This window comes from Balaenoptera physalus, assembly GCF_965194825.1.
Source record: "Balaenoptera physalus genome assembly, chromosome: 3".
NCBI lineage: Eukaryota > Metazoa > Chordata > Mammalia > Artiodactyla > Balaenopteridae > Balaenoptera > Balaenoptera physalus.
Window position 1 is genome coordinate 77,914,716 of NC_138890.1, and position 21,154 is coordinate 77,935,869.

The window sequence follows — 21,154 nt, forward strand, 5'->3', positions numbered from 1 at the left end:
TAAATATCATACTAATAATCAGTTTTGTGAAAGGCATCTGATTATTCAACTAACTGGAACATTGAAAGCTAGAAGACAGTGAATCAATGCTTTGAAAATCTTGGTGGGAAATTATTTCCAAACTTGATGTCTATACCCAGTCAAATTATCCATAAAATGTGAAAGAGAGATACATTTTCAGACAGTGTCTCAGAAAAACTCCATTCTTCGGCTATTGAATAAAGTTTGTGCTGTTCCAGTCTCAGAATCGGTTTTTGTCACTGGCTCCTATGAACCATGGAAAGCTTCTAGAAGATGCATTCCACCAAAATAATATAATAAACCAAGAAAGAGAAAGACATGGTGTTGTATAATAAAGAATTTGACCTTTATCTCTGGTTGCTGAAAGGGAGACTAAATCCTTGGAATTTCTCAAGTAATAGGAATGTCTTTGTTAATCATGAACCCTTAGATCACACCTCAGTTTATGTTAATGAGATGAGTGCTGGGGGCTAGTCAGTAAAAAGGCCAACCATGTAATCAGAGGGTTTGGATTTTGAGATAGCCCAAATTCCCGGGAGGGAAAGAGTACTGGAAAGTGAATTCAATCATGAGGCCAATTATTCAATCAATTATTCCTACATAATGAAACCAAAAAAAAAAAACACTGTACACCAATGCTTACTGGAATTTCCTGGTTGGTGAACACCTTGATGTGTTTGGAGAGTGATGCACCCTGATTCCATGGGGAGAAGACATGAAAGCTCTGGGTTTGGGACTCTCCCAGACCTTGCCCATTGTATCCTCTATAATTAAAATTTAATAGTAAACAAAATAAACAAACAAAAAAAAAAACCACTATCCTGAGTTCTCTGAGTCATTCTAGCAAATCATTGAATCTACTGAAATTGTAGACAGTTGGTCAAAGTTGCGAGTGGCCTGGGGACCCCCAAAGTGCAACTGTTGTCTGAAGTGAGGACAACTGGGAACCACGTCCTTTAACTTTGGGGGTCTGTGTTAACTTAGTGATTATCAGAATTGTATTATAGCACACCATTTGGTGTCACAATGGCACCACGGTTGTTGCCCCAGAGTCATACCCCTGCCCCTCCCTTGAGTGGAAACCAATTACTCTTATCTAAGATTCAGGAGGAAGCTGCAAAGAGAATAAAATAAGAACTGGTTAGAACCAACAAGGCCCAAGATGGCAGAATATGTGACTTCCAGTAATCTTTGAGCCTCATTAGATGCTCACTGTAATACACTGCCCTGCCAGATGACACACCCACCAGTACCACAACAGTTGACAATTGCCACGACAACAACTGGAAAATCCCATACAAGGACTAAAAAGGAGAGTTGCATCAGTTCTAGGTTCAAACTACGCCCCTGTTCTCAGACAACTCATGAATATTCCTCCCACTCTTTGCAATTCCCTCCCTTTTACTTTGACCCTCCTATATATTTGGTGTCTCCACCCGAATTGTGTTGAGAAGTTCATTTGTGAACTCACTTCCCACTTCTCCATTCTTCAGCCATTGAATAAAGCTTGTGCTGTTCCAGTCTCAGAATCAGTTTTTGTCACTGGCTGCATGAATATGATTGGAAAGAGAGGCTCCCTGGCCGAGACAAAGGGTCTTGGCCCAGGCTAGAACCTCAGTGCAGGTCTAGTCGATCAGTTTGGTAACAAGAATACAAAGAATTCAGGAAATACAAGAGACAACATAAGAATTCCAAGGTTGCTTATATGAGGAAGCTCTGGGGTTGGCAGCTTGAAAAGGGTTTAAAGAGAAACCATCCCAGAGCATAGGATGAAGGAGGGCTCCAAGAAAAACCAAACTGATAGATGACCTGATGGTTTGGATTATATACAGAGGATATTCTTGATTCCTTGATAAATTTTGATTGAATTGGTGAATGTTACATTAAAAAAATTAGCAAATAATAAAAGGCAATTATTTACTCCAGGTAAATCCTAAAATTATAGAGAATAAAAATCATAATATATTATGTGTCTCAGCACTAAATGACAAAGGCATTAAATTTAATAAGCTCCCAATCCGTTTTAGAAATATGGAGAGTAAAGTTTTGAAACGAGAGAAGTAAGTGCCCATCTTTCACCTCTTTATTAGTAAATCAATATGTATTGTCCAAAATTAAAAATTCTATAGTATAAAGCACATTATTTTGAAATATGAAGGTAAAAACCATAAATACTAAGTAAAAGAGCTGAAAACACCACCTCTGGGAAATGAGTCCCAGAACTGTGCTACAGTGATTTAGAGCATGGATCTCTGTAAAGATCCAAAATTCATTGGTGATTCAGAATTCAAAACTTAGAAATTTTCCATTTAGAGAAGCAACAAGGTACAAAAATAATAAATATTATGTAACACATCCAAAGGAGTTTTGGGCAGCATCCTATAACCATATATATTCAAACTTCTGAAGTAAAACATTTGAATGTTCACAGTTCATGGATTACAAAAAAAAAAAAAAAAAGGTTATAAATAGCTTCCTTATTCTTTAAGTAAGGTTTAGGTATGGAATTAGTTTTTAAACATCTTGCATTTTTCTAAGTTTTTTGAAAATTGGAATTGTAGAGAGGAATTTCTTACCTGTTTGGCTGAAACTTTTATTTTTAAAACCATGTATCAATACATCCTATCATTTGCTAACAATTCAGATCTTGAAAGACAAATGGGTAAAGAGTAAATAATGATACAATTAGAAAAAATGAAAATGGTGTGGCTACTCATTTTCAGATAAACATGCAGGCTTATAAAATAGGGTTGGTGAAGAAATGGAAGGAAAGGCAAAGAAAAGGCTTGAGTTTTGTGTCCTTGATGCTAAAGGAGCCAGATAAAGCGTCAGCCCATTTAGTGAGTATAAAGGATAGACAGATAAAATAATTTGAGTGTGTAAAGGTACATTTTTAGAATAATACAATAAGTTCTATTTATCTTCAAAGAAAATATTACAATAAGTTAATTGCATTATATATATTAAACTTATAAAAGATTCCAATGATCAATATGTACAGACCACTTGAACAACTTTACAATGGTTGAGAGGAACCTGGTTTCAAAGAATATTTCTTTAATGATTTTAGTGTTCCTACATTAGGATAGCATAGCGTGCAGGAAAGGGTTAACCTAGCAGGCCAGAGTTGCTCAAACCCTGCACATTCTCAAGAAAGGCTTTCTTTTCCCCCCAGGACTGGCCCTTAACTGGCTCATGACTGCTGAGCTTTGGAAGATTTTGCCTGAGAACGGTGTTTTTGTATGCTTGTAGCTTCAGGCTATTCTGTACAAATTTGACCAGAGAGTTTATGCTAACAATGTGATTTATGGTAAACACCTATTTTTCTTTGAGGTTCTGGAGTCTGAGTAGCAGACCAGCTGTATATGTAAGTCACAGGTAATGAATGCCTGTCCACCTGCCTGACCACTAATAAAAAAAGGCTGGGTACCAAGGCTCAGGTGAGCTTCCCTGGTTGGCAACACTTCCCACATGTTGTCATACATCATTGATGGGATATACATCATCGATGGGATGATTAAGTGATCCTGTGAGACTTCACTTGGAGGATACCTAGAAGTTTATACCTGGTTTCTCCCAGACCTTCCCCCATGTGCTTTTTCCCTTTGCTGATTTTCATCTGTATCCTTTCACTGTCATAAACTGTAACTATGAATACAAGAGCTTCTGAATCCTTTGCGTCCATCAAGTGAATCATTTAGTCTGAGGGTGATCTTGAGGGGCCCTGACACTTGGGGTGTTAGAGATTATCCTAAATAACAAAAATTTAGCCATGCTTAAGTGTGTGTTTGATTCCAGAAAACTAGGTTAATATGACCACTTTTTTTTGTTAAAGTTGCCAGCTACTGTTTCTCTTCCTATAAGTTTCTTTTAACTTTAGATATATTTTGCTGTTGCCTTACATACTAATAGCCTCCTTGGAGTCTAAAGCTCTGTCAGTAGAGCAGGAGTCATCCATGAGCTGTACCTCTAAGCAGATCCATTACCTCACCAATCTTCCAGATAAAATTTATTCCCGAGTTTTGCTATGATTGCTGATAAGTAATATGTACCATAAAGGAAAAACTATTAAGCCTTCCAGCTGGGTTCCAGCAGAATCTCATTTTTGCTACAAGTAAGGTAAAACTGGTAGCAACCAGTACCAAGAACAAATACACATTTCTTTTAACTCATAGTGCTGTTTAGAAGACTGACCAAAATGAAGTATATGAGAAGGGCTTTCGTAAACTCAATAATGTTGTTAGTTATTATCATTACTATGTGTCTATGGATTAAAGCAGTTGCCAACTTGTTCAATTGATTTCTTTCACTCACATTTGACTCCCTCTTTAGCTCTATAATGAAGAAAGGATCATCTGAGATTTGTGTCTGGATGATGTCCCAGTGACAAGGAAAAGGATTTTCAGAGTAATATCCTGCTTAACAAGGTAGCACGGGTTTCCACCTTGTGCTAACAAGGTCTGCAACGAGGTTTCCCAGAGTCAGGGTCAATAAATTCCTCCTAAGCTGTGTGTTATCCGATGGATGGAATGGCCCATGTTCTCAAAGGAATTTCTAATTGGAAGCGTAGTTAGAAAAAGATTCTGACTAATGAGCCTATGTTTTCAAGGTTGAGCCCAAAGTGTGGGGAGACTAAATTTGTGTGTGTAAACAAAGCTGCATCTGTGTGATCATTAATTGAAACCTTTCTCTAATACATAATTGATGGTTTATATTTTTTGTCTTTGAGCAGTTGTTTCTCCCAAGCATGCCCCGCCCCTTGCTGTGCTGTCTGGTCCTTCAACATCCTGTGACAGTAACAAGAAGCAAGCCTGCAGGGAGCGCATCCAGTCTTCCCGTCCTGCTGAGTTTTCAAAGCCAGCTTCTCTGAAAATGTATGTTACATGTAGAAAAAGATTATCGTAAACTGTGAAAATCATGCCTTGAAAATAATATTCTAAGTGAAATCACTGTTTTATTTTCCTGGATAAAAATAATAAATTGTAATTTGGAAAGGAAAACGATTCTAAGTTCTCTACAAAGCACCTACTTCTTTCTTTCTTTCTTTAGCTTGTATCTCACACATAGAAGCCTCTTAGCATTAAGGGGAGTAGAGTTCAGCCCACCTTCCTCAGCAGGACATAGAAAGGTATCCCTTATAAAGACAGATAAGAAAGTGCTGGCATGAGTAAAATAGAGCAACAAAGAGCATTGGTCTATCTTCCTCCTCTTCCCCGTATATTTTCTCCTTTCCTCTTCCTCTCCTCTTCTATTTGCATTCCGCAGGACTTAATTTAAAAAATGAAAGGTATTATTGTGGGAGACGCAGAGACTATTACCAATGCAAATTCAGTGAAGAAATATGATCGTGGATTGTTTACATCACCTAGGACTATCCTATTAACATGAAGAGTAGCCTAAGAAAAGCAAAACGAAATCAACTTTTTTCAACATGATTATACAAAGGTGAAAATCCAATGCTAAAAGCAATGTTACGGATTTTATTTTCCTCTGCCAATACTCTGTCATAAATTCAGCATCTTATTTTACTTCCAGAACAAATTCCATGTGTCAATTTGCATCCTATTTCTTCATTCAACAGTGGTGTTTTGTGTTGTGTCTACTACATGCCAGACACTCTTCTATGCACTAGGGATACAGCACTTAACAAAACAGAGAACATTCTGTCACGGTAGAATCTGTGTTCTAAGGGAAAGACTAGACAACACACAAAAGGAATAAACAGGTTAGATAGTTTACTTGAAAGTAACAAGTACTTTGCAAAGAAAGAAAGCAGGTTGATGTACTGGAGACAGGAAGGGAAAGAGCAACAGGACCTGAGTCAAAGAAGTAACGAAGCTCAGCTCACGGTGGGCTTTGCCAAGGAATCCTTAGGACTCTGGCTTTTACTGTGAATCAAAGGAGACATCCATTGGGCTATTAAACAGGTGAGTAACGTTATCTCAACTAAGAATTTTTAAAAGATCACTGTGACATGAAATTACAAGAATGAAAATTATTTATAACCACGAGTCGTTTATCCTTTTAGAAGCCTCAGGATCTAAATTCTTTATGGTGTTAAGTTGAATGTCACGGAATGGATCAGCAGACTGGATTCACAAAGTCTGGAGGCAAAAGTTTGGGTCCAAAACTAAAAAAGGCTGAGGCAAGCAAGTCATTTAGAAAAGTGTCCCTGCAGTATCAAAAATTTGCTTGAGGAAATAAAACACCAGTGGAATCATTCCATCTCTGCTTTCTTCCTACAAGAGTCTCCTGTATATTTTATTCCTCTCACCTCACACATCCCCCTAGTGGCTGTTGTTCATCCAGGCTTCATAGTCTGAACACACCTGTTATCAAGAACATTCTGTGGTCACGCCACCTTAGAAACACATTATCCCCTCGTCTCTGCTTCAGGCCAACTTAATTCATATACTGCAGTTCCCTTTGATGTAGTCATTTTTCTAAAATGCTGTTTTAGAGACTTCTCTCGCTTCTATTCCACAAGTGTTTTGAAGTACTTATTGTGCCTTAACCTCTTCATAGATACTCTTTAAAATAGAGGATCTTAAGAAGGCACAGTCTCAATTGCTAATATCTAGAATAAAGACATGCAGCACACTTTTCTACCCTTCCTAAAAATGTTATACGAAATAAAACTATTTTATTAATCAACTAATTAGGAAAGTTTTCATGTACTGCTTAATAAATCTACATGCAATCACTGTTCTAGAGTTTTAGACTTAAAAATGATGCACTTTTTTAAAAGCTCACAGTCCAGTGAAGTAGAAAGACAATAAACAGACAAATGCGGATCAGAGAGATACAGAGATGGGAACACATAGGATTAGTACAAGTTCCATGAGACATCAGACAGCTTAAAGAGTCTTTGGATTAAATTGTGCCCCTCTTCAAAATTTATAGGTTCAGTTCTAACCTCAAATATGACTGTAGTTGGAGATAAGGGCTTTTAAGGATGTAATTAAGGTTAAATGAGGTCATAAAGGTGGAACACAAATATAATAGGAGGGGTGTCCTTATAAAAATATGAAGAGACACCAGGCGCGTGTGCACAGAGAAAAGACAATGTGAGGACACAGAGAGAATGCATGTCCGCAAGCCCAGGAAAGAAGCCTCAGCAGAAACCTAACGTGCCAGCACCTTCACCTCAGACCTCCAGCCTCCCGAACTGTGAGAAAATAAATTTTTCTTCTTTAAGATACACAGTTTGTGGTATTTTGTTATGACAGCCTGAGCTGACTAAGACAAGGAGATCAAAGACAGCCAGGACTTCAGTAAATAAGACTAGAGCATAGGATGTGGGGAGACATTTGCAGAATGAGGACAGGCTAGCCTTAACTCTGGTAAGATTGGCAGTTGTCAAATCATGAAGATAGTCTGTAAGTTTGGGCTGAAGCCTTAGAGAGAAGTCAAACCAAAACAAGTTTAGGAAAAGAGTACTAGTTAGGTGCAACTGGTTATGGATTGCATGCTTGTGTCTCTCCAAAATTCATATGTTGAAACTCTAACCCCCAATGGCATATTAGGAGGTGGGGGATTTTAGGAGGTAATTAGGTTTAGAGGAGGTCATGAGGGTGAAACACTATGATGGGATTAGTGTCCTCTAAGAAGAGGAAAAAGAGACTAGAACTTGCTCTCCCAGCCCTGGGAGGAGACAACTAGAAGGCAGCTGTATGCTAGGCAGGAAGGGGGCCCTCACCCAACACCAGATCTGCTGGCATTTCCATCTTGGATTTCCAGCTTCCAGAACTGTGAGAAATAAAAGTGTTTTTTAAGGCCACCCAATGTGTGGTATTTTTGTTATAGCAGCCCCAAAATGCTATCGTTATGTGACCGAGACACAACTATTTATAAACATAATGTAAAAAAAGAAAAGTAGGCTTATTTTAGATAATTCAGTTCTATAACCTGTGCCCAAATAGACAAGATAATCAATTCCAGTGAAGTTTAACAGTATATAATAAATGCAGATTTTTCATTTATGAAGCAGGAAAGATACTTCATCTCTTTGAACTTCAATTTCTTCATCTACACTAGTTATCACAAAAGTGTCATTCTTTATCATCTCCATAACAACTAAGCAAATGAATGTATCTGTATGCAATGAACAGTATGATTAATATTTTGAAGAATCTGCATAAAGATACAGAAATAAACAACACTCAGACAAGATAGAAACGTTAGAGTCATCTGGCTCAACTCTCTCATTTTACAGACAAAAATAAGATTGATGTAAAATAAAAGGTTAAAGGACCTGCTTAAATGTTGTGAGGCAGTGCAGTGATTAGAACTTAAGGGGGCTTATGCTTACCATATCTGTGCTCTGCTTATGGACTCCATAAATGCACACACATTGCAACAATTCTTATAATTCTTACTGCTAAATGCTAAATTGTTGCATTTTAGAGACAATATTTTAGGAACTGTGTAATCTGACTCTATATCACAGATGCGAGAATTGAGACCTATAATATTTAACTGACGGGAGTAATCTCCTTATCAGTACAGAGCTAGAAGTGAGGTATATTGCCTAACAGCCCTGTTGGCTAATACAATGCCTGGTACCCAAACTAGTGGTATAGTAAGGACAGGTGGTTAGAATAAACAATCGTAGGATGCGTTGTCTGCAGAAAAATTAAGAAAAGTTAACTACAATTTGGTCTGTTTTTAATTATCACCATGTACCATTAATCCTAAACAATTTCAGTGATTAAAATATACTACCCTGAAAGAAATCTTATTTGTCAACATCCTAAATAATGTTGAAAATACCATTTAGTTTTTTATAATGTCTACATAAGCTTCAAATTTGCACATATTTATTATTTATCCTTTAATAGGCATCATGTTCTACATAGAAGGAATTTTGGAGAATTCCCAGTTATACACCTACAGAAGGAGTTTCTGATGCACCTGGAATCATTTTACGTATCAAAAGCACTTGAGGCTATGTTCAGCTATTAAGATGGTAATAATGCATCTTGGTTAACAACTCACCTATAAAGATAATTTGAGTATATTCCTTCCTGCTTTTATTTGGCTTTCATTATGTAGCATATATATTATACATTATATATATACATAATAAGTGAGGTTGGAAAAGGAAATTCAACAAAAAGTTCATCAAGCATTTTTGGGGATAGAACATTTTACTATAAAATATTGAAAAAAGATGCATTTTCGGAGATTAACCAAGATGGCGGAGTAGAAGGACGTGCTCTCACTCCCTCTTGCGAGAGCACCAGAATCACAACTAGCTGCTGGACAATCATCGACAGGAAGACCCTGGACTTCACCAAGGAGGATACCCCACGACCAAGGACAGAGGAGAAGCCACAATGAGACGGTAGGAGGGGCGCAATCAGAGTAAAATCAAATCCCATAACTGCTGGATGGGTGACTCACAGACTGGCGAACACTTATACCACAGAAGTCCACCCACTGGAGTGAAGGTTCTGAGCCCCACGTCAGGCTTCCCAACCTGGGGGTCTGGCAACGGGAGGAGGAATTCCTAGAGAATCAGACTTTGAAGCCTAGTGGGAATTGATTGCAGGACTTTGACAGGACTGGGGGAAACAGAGACCCCACTCTTGGAGGGCACACACAAAGTAATGTGTGCATCGGGACCCAGGGGAAGGAGCAGTGACCCTGGGGGAGACTGAACCAGACCTACCTGCTGGTGTTGGGGGGTCTCCTGCAGAGGCGAGTAGTGGCTCTGTTTCACCGTGGGGATAAGGACACTGGCAGCAGAGGTTCTGGGAAGTTCTCCTTGGTGTGAGCCCTCCCAGAGTCTGCCATGAACCCCACCAAAGAGCACGGGTAGGCTCCAGTGTTGGGTTGCCTCAGGCAAAACAACCAACAGGGAGGGAACCCAGCCCCACCCATCAACAGTCAAGTGGATTAAGGTTTTACTGAGCTCTGACCTCCACAGCAACAGTCAGCTCTACCCACCACCAGAGCCTCCCATCAAGCCTCTTAGATAGCCTCAACCACCAGAGGGCAGACAACAGAAGCAAGAAAAACTATAATCCTGCAGCCTGTGGACCAAAAACCACAGTTACAGAAAGATAGAGAAGATGAAAAGGCAGAGGGCTATGTACCAGATGAAGGAACAAGAAAAAACCCAGGAAAAACAACTAAATGAAGTGGAGATAGGCAACCTTCCAGAAAAAGAATTCAGAATAATGATAGTGAAGATGATCCAGGACCTCGGAATAAGAATGGAGGCAAAGATTGAGAAGATGCAAGAAATGATTAACAAAGACCTAGAAGAATTAAAGAACAAACAAACAGAGATGACCAATACAATAACTGAGATGAAAACTACACTAGAAGGAATCAATAGCAGAATAACTGAGGCAGAAGAACGGATAAGTGACCTGGAAGACAGAATGGTGGAATTCACCGCTGCGGAACAGACTAAAGAAAAAAGAATGAAAAGAAATGAAGACAGCCTAAGAGACCTCTGGGACAACATTAAACGCAACAACATTCGCATTATAGGGGTCCCAGAAGGAGAAGAGAGAGAGAAAGGACCAGAGAAAATATTTGAAGAGATTATAGTCGAAAACTTCCCTAACATGGGAAAGGAAATAGCCACTCAAGTCCAGGAAGCGCAGAGAGTCCCATACAGAATAAACCCAAGGAGAAACACGCCGAGACACATAGTAATCAAAGTGGCAAAAATTAAAGACAAGAAAAATTATTGAAAGCAGCAAGGGAAAAACGACAAATAACATACAAGGGAACTCCCATAAGGTTAACAGCTGATTTCTCAGCAGAAACTCTGCAAGCCAGAAGGGAGTGGCATGATATACTTAAAGTGATGAAAGGGAAGAACCTACAACCAAGATTACTCTAGCCGGCAAGGATCTCATTTAGATTTGATGGAGAAATCAAAAGCTTTGCAGACAAGCAAAAGCTAAGAGAATTCAGCACCACCAAACCAGCTCTACAACAAATGCTAAAGGAACTTCTCTAAGTGGGAAACACAAGAGAAGAAAAGGACCTACAAAAACAAACCCAAACCAATTAAGAAAATGGTCATAGGAACATACATATCGATAATTACCTTAAACATGAATGGATTAAATGCCCCAACCAAAAGACATAGACTGGCTGAATAGATACAAAAACAAGACCCATATATATGCTGTCTACAAGAGACCCACTTTAGACCTAGGGACACATACAGACTGAAAGTGAGGGGATGGAAAAAGATATTCCATGCAAATGGAAATCAAAAGAAAGCTGGAGTAGCTATACTCATATCAGATAAAATAGACCTTAAAATAAAGAATGTTACAAGAGACAAGGAAGGACACTACATAATGATCCAGGGATCAATCCAAGAAGAAGATATAACAATTATAAATATATATGCACCCAACATAGGAGCACCTCAATACATAAGGCAACTGCTAACAGCTATAAAAGAGGAAATCGACAGTAACACAATAATAGTGGGGGACTTTAACACCTCACTTACACCAATGGACAGATCATCCAAAATGAAAATAAATAAGGAAACAGAAGCTTTAAATGACACAATAGACCAGATAGATTTAATTGATATATATAGGACATTCCATCCAAAAACAGCAGATTACACGTTCTTCTCAAGTGCGCACGGAACATTCTCCAGGATAGATCACATCTTGGGTCACAAATCAAGCCTCAGTAAATTTAAGAAAATTGAAATCATATCAAGCATCTTTTCTGACCACAACGCTATGAGATTAGAAATGAATTACAGGGAAAAAAACATAAAAAGGACAAACACATGGAGGCTAAACAATACGTTACTAAATAACCAAGAGATCACTGAAGAAATCAAAGAGGAAATAAAAAAATACCTAGAGACAAATGACAATGAAAACACGACGACCCAAAACCTATGGGATGCAGCAAAAGCGGTTCTAAGAGGGAAGTTTATAGCTATACAAGCCTACCTAAAGAAACAAGAAAAATCTCAAGTAAACAATCTAACCTTACACCTAAAGGAACTAGAGAAAGAAGAACAAACAAAACCCAAAGTTAGCAGAAGGAAAGAAATCATTAAGATCAGAGCAGAAATAAATGAAATAGAAACAAAGAAAACAATAGCAAAGATCAATAAAACTAAAAGTTGGTTCTTTGAGAAGATAAACAAAATTGATAAGCCATTAGCCAGACTCATCAAGAAAAAGAGGGAGAGGACTCAAATCAATAAAATCAGAAATGAAAAAGGAGAAGTTACAACAGACACCGCAGAAATACAAAGCATCCTAAGAGACTACTACAAGCAACTTTATGCCAATAAAATGGACAACCTGGAAGAAATGGACAAATTCTTAGAAAGGTATAACCTTCCCAGACTGAATCAGGAAGAAACAGAAAATATGAACAGACCAATCACAAGTAATGAAATTGAAACTGTGATTAAAAATCTTCCAACAAACAAAAGACCAGGACCAGATGGCTTCACAGGTGAATTCTATCAAACATTTAGAGAAGAGCTAACACCCATCCTTCTCAAACTCTTCCAAAAAATTGCAGAGGAAGGAACACTCCCAAACTCATTCTATGAGGCCACCATCACCCTGATACCAAAACCAGACAAAGACACTACAAAAAAAGAAAATTACAGACCAATATCACTGATGAATATAGATGCAAAAATCCTCAACAAAATACTAGCAAACAGAATCCAGCAACACATTAAAAGAATCATACACCACGATCAAGTGGGATTTATCCCAGGGATGCAAGGATTCTTCAATATACGCAAATCAATCAATGTGATACACCATATTAACAAATTGAAGAATAAAAACCATATGATCATCTCAATAGATGCAGAAAAAGCTTTTGACAAAATTCAACACCCATTTCTGATAAAAACTCTCCAGAAAGTGGGCATAGAGGGAACCTACCTCAACATAATAAAGGCCATATATGACAAATCCACAGCAAACATCATTCTCAATGGTGAAAAACTGAAAGCATTTCCTCTAAGATCAGGAACGAGACAAGGATGTCCACTCTCACCACTATTATTCAACATAGTTCTGGAAGTCCTAGCCACGGCAATCAGAGAAGAAAGAGAAATAAAAGGAATACAAATTGGAAAAGAAGAAGTAAAACTGTCACTGTTTGCGGATGACATGATACTATACATAGAGAATCCTAAAACTGCCACCAGAAAACTGCTAGAGCTAATTAATGAATATGGTAAAGTTGCAGGATACAAAATTAATGCACAGAAATCTCTTGCATTCCTATACACTAATGATGAAAAATCTGAAAGAGAAATTATTGAAACACTCCCATTTACCATTGCAACAAAAAGAATAAAATACCTAGGAATAAACCTACCTAGGGAGACGAAAGACTTGTATGCAGAAAACTATAAGACACTGATGAAAGAAATTAAAGATGATACCAACAGATGGAGAGATATACCATGTTCTTGGATTGGAAGAATCAACATTGTGAAAATGAGTATACTACCCAAAGCAATCTACAGATTCAATGCAATCCCTATTAAATTACCAATGGCATTTTTTACGGAGCTAGAACAAATCATCTTAAAATTTGTATGGAGACACAAAAGACCCCGAATAGCCAAAGCAGTCTTGAGGCAAAAAAATGGAGCTGGAGGAATCAGACTCCCTGACTTCAGACTATACTACAAAGCTACAGTAATCAAGACAATATGGTACTGGCACAAAAACAGAAACATAGATCAATGGAACAAGATAGAAAGCCCAGAGATTAACCCACGCACCTATGGTCAACTAATCTATGACAAAGGAGGCAAAGATATACAATGGAGAAAAGACAGTCTCTTCAATAAGTGGTGCTGGGAAAACTGGACAGCTACATGTAAAAGAATGAAATTAGAATACTCCCTAACACCATACACAAATAAACTCAAAATGGATTAGAGACCTAAATATAAGACTGGACACTATAAAACTCTTAGAGGAAAACATAGGAAGAACACTCTTTGACATAAATCACAGCAAGATCTTTTTTGATCCACCTCCTAGAGTAATGGAAATAAAAACAAAAATAAACAAGTGGGACCTAATGAAACTTCAAAGCTTTTGCACAGCAAAGGAAACCATAAACAAGACGAAAAGACAACCCTCAGAATGGGAGAAAATATTTGCAAATGAATCAACGGACAAAGGATTAATCTCCTAAATATATAAACAGCTCATTCAGCTCAATATCAAAGAAACAAACACCCCAATCCAAAAATGGGCAGAAGACCTAAATAGACATTTCTCCAAAGAAGACATACAGACGGCCACGAAGCACATGAAAAGATGCTCAACATCACTAATTATTAGAGAAATGCAAATCAAAACTACAATGAGGTATCACCTCAATCCTGTTAGAATGGGCATCATCAGAAAATCTACAAACAACAAATGCTGGAGAGGGTGTGGAGAAAAGGGAAACCTCTTGCACTGTTGGTGGGAATGTAAATTGATACAGCCACTATGGAGAACAATATGGAGGGTCCTTAGAAAACTAAAAATAGAATTACCATATGACCCAGCAATCCCACTACTGGGCATATACCCAGAGAAAACCCTAATTCAAAAAGACACATGCACCCGAATGTTCATTGCAGCACTATTTACAATAGCCAGGTCATGGAAGCAACCTAAATGCCCATCAACAGAGGAATGGATAAAGACGATGTGGTACATATATACAATGGAATATTACTCAGCCATAAAAAGGAACGAAATTGAGTCATTTGTTGAGACGTGGATGGATCTAGAGACTGTCATACAGAGTGAAGTAAGTCAGAAAGAGAAAAACAAATATCGTATATTAATGCATGTATGCGGAACCTAGAAAAATGGTACAGATGAGCCAGTTTGCAGGGCAGAAGTTGAGACACAGATGTAGAGAATGGACATATGGACACCAAGGGGGGAAAACTGCGGTGAGGTGGGGATGGTGGTGTGCTGAATTGGGCGATTGGGATTGACATGTATACACTGATGTGTATAAAAATGATGCCTAATAAGAACCTGCAGTATAAAAAAACAAACAAAACAACTAATACTAAACTTTCATTGGGTTATTTGTATGGAAATATGTTAATATAAATGTTTCAGACATTACATGAAATTTCTAAAAATCTTATATTTGTATTTGTATGGAAATATGTATGGAAATATGTTAATATAAATGTTTCAGACATTACATGAAATTTCTAAAAATCTTATATTTGTATTTGTATGGAAATATGTATGGAAATATGTTAATATAAATGTTTCAGACATTACATGAAATTTCTAAAAATCTTATATGTTCTGGTATAATGTTATAAGTAATAATCCTAGTTATTACTTTAAAATGTATATCTCAGAAATAACTAATTTTCTTGTCAACTGCATTATTATGAACTTTCATCAAATCTTTAACCGTGGTCATTTTTAAGTCTTTTGTCATTTACAGACAGTTCTGGGTGTACTCTGATGATTTTGCAAATATGTTCCTATAAAAGGGTTTCATCTTCAAGAAATTCATGGAAAAGACTCTGACAAGTACAGGTTTCAGGTAACTGACTGTACTGCTGAACTGAATGAATAAGCATTTTCAGAACTCTAATGAAAAACTTATGAACTCATAAAAGTGCTAACAAAATATCAAGATGAAAAAAAAAATGAATTACATGGGACTGAGTGAACTGATGAGGATGAGTATAATTTTTGTGACTTTCTGTCTGAATTAAAAAAAAAAACAAAAAAAATCCCACAAGGACTCAGAGGCAAAGAATATACAAATCAATTTTCACTGCAAAGTAAAGGAGCTGTTACAGTGGAGGATTACTGGACTGAATGTCAATATTATGACATAGTACGAGTGTGTTTCATGTTTGGTAATTGCAATCATTGTTGCTTTTGTTGTGGTCATCCATGTACAATGCTTGGTGTCAGTCTATTTATCTCTTGTAAAAATAAAATACAGTGTGTGTGTGTGGGAAAAAAAAAAAAGAAAATGCATTTTCCCTCCATGGAAAGAAAGTGACATATTTGTGTAGATAATTAGAAGGTGCAGAAAAGAACCCAGAAGGAAATAAAGATCACCTACAATATGACCATGCAGAGATAACTATTGTTAAGATTTTGGTATGTATTCTTCCAGTTTTTTTAATGTACATATACACACAGGTTTGTGGATTCCTATAGTATATATTGTTTTATAAAATGTTTAACTTAAAATGTATCCTGCATATACTTTCAGTACATAAAGTAGCACTGTGTCTTGACTGCAAAAAAAAAAAAATTGAAAAAAAATTGAAAAAAATACTTGAAAGTTTTCATAAAAAATGGCACCTACTTTTTTTTCTTCTCTGTGTTTACCACAATGGCTTAGTATAGAAACCACAAGGGCTTATCTAAGCTGAGCATTGTGAAAGAAATGCCATGTCTAGCAACTTGTCCTCTCCCTTGCATTCTCCATATTCCATCAAAGGATAACCTGACATAATACACACACAACAGCCCCACCACATGCCTGCTGTGTATGAATGTTTGTGTATGCATATATATATATATAGGACAGTTTTTCATACCACTTGAAAAAAATTTCCAGTTTGACTGCAGGATCAATAACTTACTTTAAAACTTGTTTTAAAATTACCCCACTTGGGCTTCCCTGGTGGCACAGTGGTTGGGAATCTGCCTGCCAATGCGGGGGACACGGGTTCGAGCCCTGGTCTGGGAGGATCCCACGTGCCGCGGAGCGGCTAGGCCCATGAGCCACAGTTGCTGAGCCTGCGCGTCTGGAGCCTGTGCTCCGCAACAAGAGAGGCCGCGATAGTGAGAGGCCCGCGCACCGCGATGAAGAGTGGCCCCCACTTCCACAGCTGGAGAAAGCTCTCGCACAGAAACGAAGACCCAGCACAGCCATAAATAAATAAACAAATAAATTTTAAAAAGCCAGACCCTTAGCTCTTAAAAAAAAAAAAAAAAAATTACCCCACTTATTAAAAATCCCTAAGTTTGAATCTAAACAGCCCAGCGGTCTTATGTTATTACGGATTCACCCAAATTTTAACTATCTGTGTCAATGGACATCCCAAAGTCTATTCACAATGGATTATCCAGACTGGCTCTTTATCGCAGGAGTTTTTAACTTAGACTTTGTAAAAGTCCATAAGTGCTCTAACGCTGGATATAAAATGTTATATATGTGCAAATCTTTCTGAGAGACAATCCATAGCTTTCACCAAATTCTCAGAGGCTGGCAATCTGGATGAGTTGAGAAGTCAAAACTACATAAGAACCATTTACTCCTAGATTCAAAGAGTAAGGAAAGTTTCATTTATTAAATCTAGGTGTTAGACACATAGGATTTGAAGTATTTTCTCTAGTTGTCTGTTCAAAATAGTTCATAAGCAAGTTTCTACAGAATGAATTTCTTAAAGACAAAGGCAATACATCAAATTTTCTTTAAATCAAACCTATCAGTGTTTCAGGGTGAGGAGCTGGGGTTTTTTTTGTTTTTTGTTTTGTTTTTACTGTATTAAAATACTGAGTTTATTTCACATGTATATCTTTGTCTCCACACCATTTCCATTTGTCTGACCACCACTACTACTATGTCCTATCATAACATTCCATACATACTTAAAACCAAGCAAAGGGTGGAGTTCCATCTTTAAAAACTAAACAGGCATTTTGGACAACACATTCTTGGCAATGGAACCTGGACAACATTTATCAGACATGGTAGGGAAAGTTCTCACTCCGCATTATAAAAAGGACCGCCAGATATCAACTGTTACAGAAATGAAATAAGACAGAAAATTTTAACAAACTTTTTAAACTATTTTCTTAAAGAGACTTCCTCCACTGCCAGAGATCTTGAACAGCCTCCTGGTCAGTCATCCAGAAACAATTCACATAATTGATGAATTTGGCTTCCACTTTGGGAAGGGAACCACCTTTTTCTATACTTGCTTGCATTTTTGCTTTAATGTCTTCTACAGAGCTCGGTCCTTTTGGTGCTTTAGGAGTTTTTTCCTGTTTTTTTTGAAGGATTCTTGACCTTTTGATCTTGGTGTTGATGGTTTTGAGTCTTTTCCATTTTGGTTTGGTTTTTGCGCATTTTTGGCTGGAGTATCTTGTACAGATTTCTTTACTGTAGCTTTTTCTTCAGCTTCCTTATCATCAAAGTCATCATCATCATCATCTTCATCATCATCATCATCTTCATCTTCATCATCATCTTCATCTTCATCAGCAGCAAGTTTTACTTTTTTCTGTGGAATCTTTCTACCACTTCCAGGGGCAGAACGCTTTCCAGATATACTTAGGAGTTTCACATCTTCCTCCTCTCCACCTTCTGTTTCTGCATCTTCCTCCATAGCTACTAAGTGCTGTCCACTAATATTCACAGGCCCTGAACCATACTTCAACCGTAAGACCACAGGTGGTGTTATTTCAAAGCCCCCAAGGGAAAAAATTGGCTGCACATTTTCAAAGTTGCTAGTGTTACTTTAATTGGACCGCCTTCATAATTCATCGCCTCTGCTTCGACAATGTGCAATTCATCCTTTGCGCCGGCCCCTAAACTGACCGTTCTTAAAGATAATGGGTGCTCACTTTCATCATTATCCACCTTAAAGTGATAATCTTTGTCGGCCTTTAGTTCACAACTGAAAAGATAGTTCTTGGGCCTCAGGGAGCTCATGTCCATGTCCATCGAATCTTCCATGGGTTGGTGGCACGCACTTAGGTGGGAGAGAAGGTGGATGGAGATAAAAGACTACCGTTCCAGGGAACAGTTGCGCAGGACGGAATCACACCAGGGCGAGGAGCTGTTTATTACGTAGAGTTAATTAGACAGGCAGACAGATGCAAGTGCAAAAGATTTGTACTAAATTAAGTCCTGATCTGTATGTTAACCCCTTAAGAATACAAAAGACAAGTGAAAAAGCTTTGACTATTTTATCATGGCAAGAGCTGTCGTTAACCCCTGAGACACTGAGTGTGGCTTTTGAGATCATTGTGAAGACTCCATTTCAACCCAGGGTAGAATTTGTGTTCTAGAGGCAGTGCTGACTGAGAGTCAGTTCAAACTCTTCAAATTAAAGATATGTTTTTTTTTGTAATTAATAAAAATTAGAACCATTCTTCCTCTTGTTTGAGTAAATATGCTACCGTCATTTACTTAGTACCTGGACAATTTCATTTTGTTTCTCTAAATGACTGGAAGTCAAAATAAAAGAAGGAAGAAAGGAAAGAAGGAAGGAAGACTATCACATGATTTTTTGATTAAGGGAAGCAAAATTAAATACCCTACACAATACAATCACCCTTACTGTTCTACATTTAATCTAATCACCATAAGTCAATTTACCAATGACTAGGTTCATACCAATTAGAGAAATATAAAAAGGTGTCCCAAATGTCAAAATCACTTAAATTATTATAAATCTCAAATCCACAACTTAAGGACCTTCCAATTCAATACAGCATCCTACATTTGAAAATCTCTGGTTTAAATAAGGGGAATAATGCAAAAGTGAATAAGGCATCATCTCTTCCCCCTAAAAGATTATGTTCTAGTGAGAAAAAGCAACAGGCAAGATAAAAGTTTGTTTTTTTCTTTTTTTGAACATGGAAAAAATGCAAATAATACAATATTCAATCTATCACTCAGATTTAACAGAGGTTAACTTCTTTCTAAATGTAATTTATTTTTAAGAAATAAGATGTTAGATATTTTTAAGTCTCCCCCTCCACCCTCTGCTTCCTCCAACTCAATGCCTCCCACCAAATCATCATCCCGAAGCTGTGCATATCCTTCTACAAATGTACCTATAGCAATATATAGTATTGCTTTCTGCAGGTTTAAATGTACAATGAAAAGTATAGCTCCATTTATTTTCTAGAGAAAGCATTCTAGCCTTTTGTTTCAGCCATTATCACTTACCTATTATCAAAATTTCAGTATTTATTAAAATTTTCTATTTTAGAAAATGAGTTCTTTATTGTCTGAATAATTGGTATGGATAAAAGTTAATCCACATAAAATAGAGAAAAATGATTAAATAGTGAATAAAAAGCTCGATTAGGATATTACCTTTACAAATTAAACTAAAATTATAAAAATTATGAATTTTAGGTTGTGATTATGATTCTTTAATGTTTTAGAGTAATTATGGTTCAAATGTTTCCAGGGTGTATTTTTCTGACAAATTTTATGATAAGGTAAATCTACACTCATCATTTTGCATTTGACTTTATCCTCTTTATGTTTTTGTTATTGACTTTTTATCAAATTTTCAATAAGTCTTCCTTAATCTATTGATACTCAAATCATTCTCTGTTGAAACTCAGTTATATCAATACCTATGCAGATTTTCTTTTTCAATTATTAATTGCCCCACCTCTGCTATAATTTTATCAGTTTTGTTTGTAATTTACACTTAATACCACTTTCATTAATTTTCTAAAATTTTTCAATTTACAATTAGTTCCCATTGTTTTTTGTGTTCTACACAAAGTATTACCACGCTGAATTATGAGGAAATGAATAAACGCAGATTATGACAGAATATATGATTGAAATTAGACTTACTTTATAATCATGGAATTCATCATTAAATAATTTCACAAAATTTTAAGTTATCAAATACCAAGACAGCCTAATGCTCCCCTCAGCTTGACTAAATTTTAGACAAATTCCTTTCTGACCATAGGTCCCCTGACCTCCCTTTACTTAGAGCATTTACTTTAAAAAACTTATCATGGCAAATATTTACTCTGCCACCTCTGTAATGTATACATCTGCTTCAAAAGTCTCTCGTCAGCTTTAAGACTGGGAAAAGTCTTTTGCAAGTACTTGGAAACCATCTGTTTAGAATGTAATCATCCAGGAAGATAACACCTCTATCTAACAGTCTTTGGGAGAGGGTAGGAACCTAACTTCAAGGGACACCTTGCTCCAGTTTGTAAAACTCCTGCTACCATGAAGATACCAGAAAGTACAGCTTACCTATGGGCAAGGCCAATTAGCAAACTCAGGTGGCCTGTATTCTCCACACCCCACTCCAGCTCTTAAAAAGTCTCCAGCCCTCAATGGAGTTAAGTTCAAACTCTCCCATACTGTA

The 21,154-nt window shown here is 37.1% G+C and overlaps 1 pseudogene across 1 annotated transcript; it reads right to left on the reverse strand.

Annotated features, from left to right (window-relative positions):
• Positions 1–17,004: 17,004 nt before the first annotated feature.
• Positions 17,005–20,570, reverse strand: LOC309657763 (nucleophosmin pseudogene; annotated as a pseudogene). The gene has a single exon. The product of its transcript is annotated as a nucleophosmin pseudogene (transcript).
• Between the last annotated feature and the right edge of the window lie 584 nt (positions 20,571–21,154).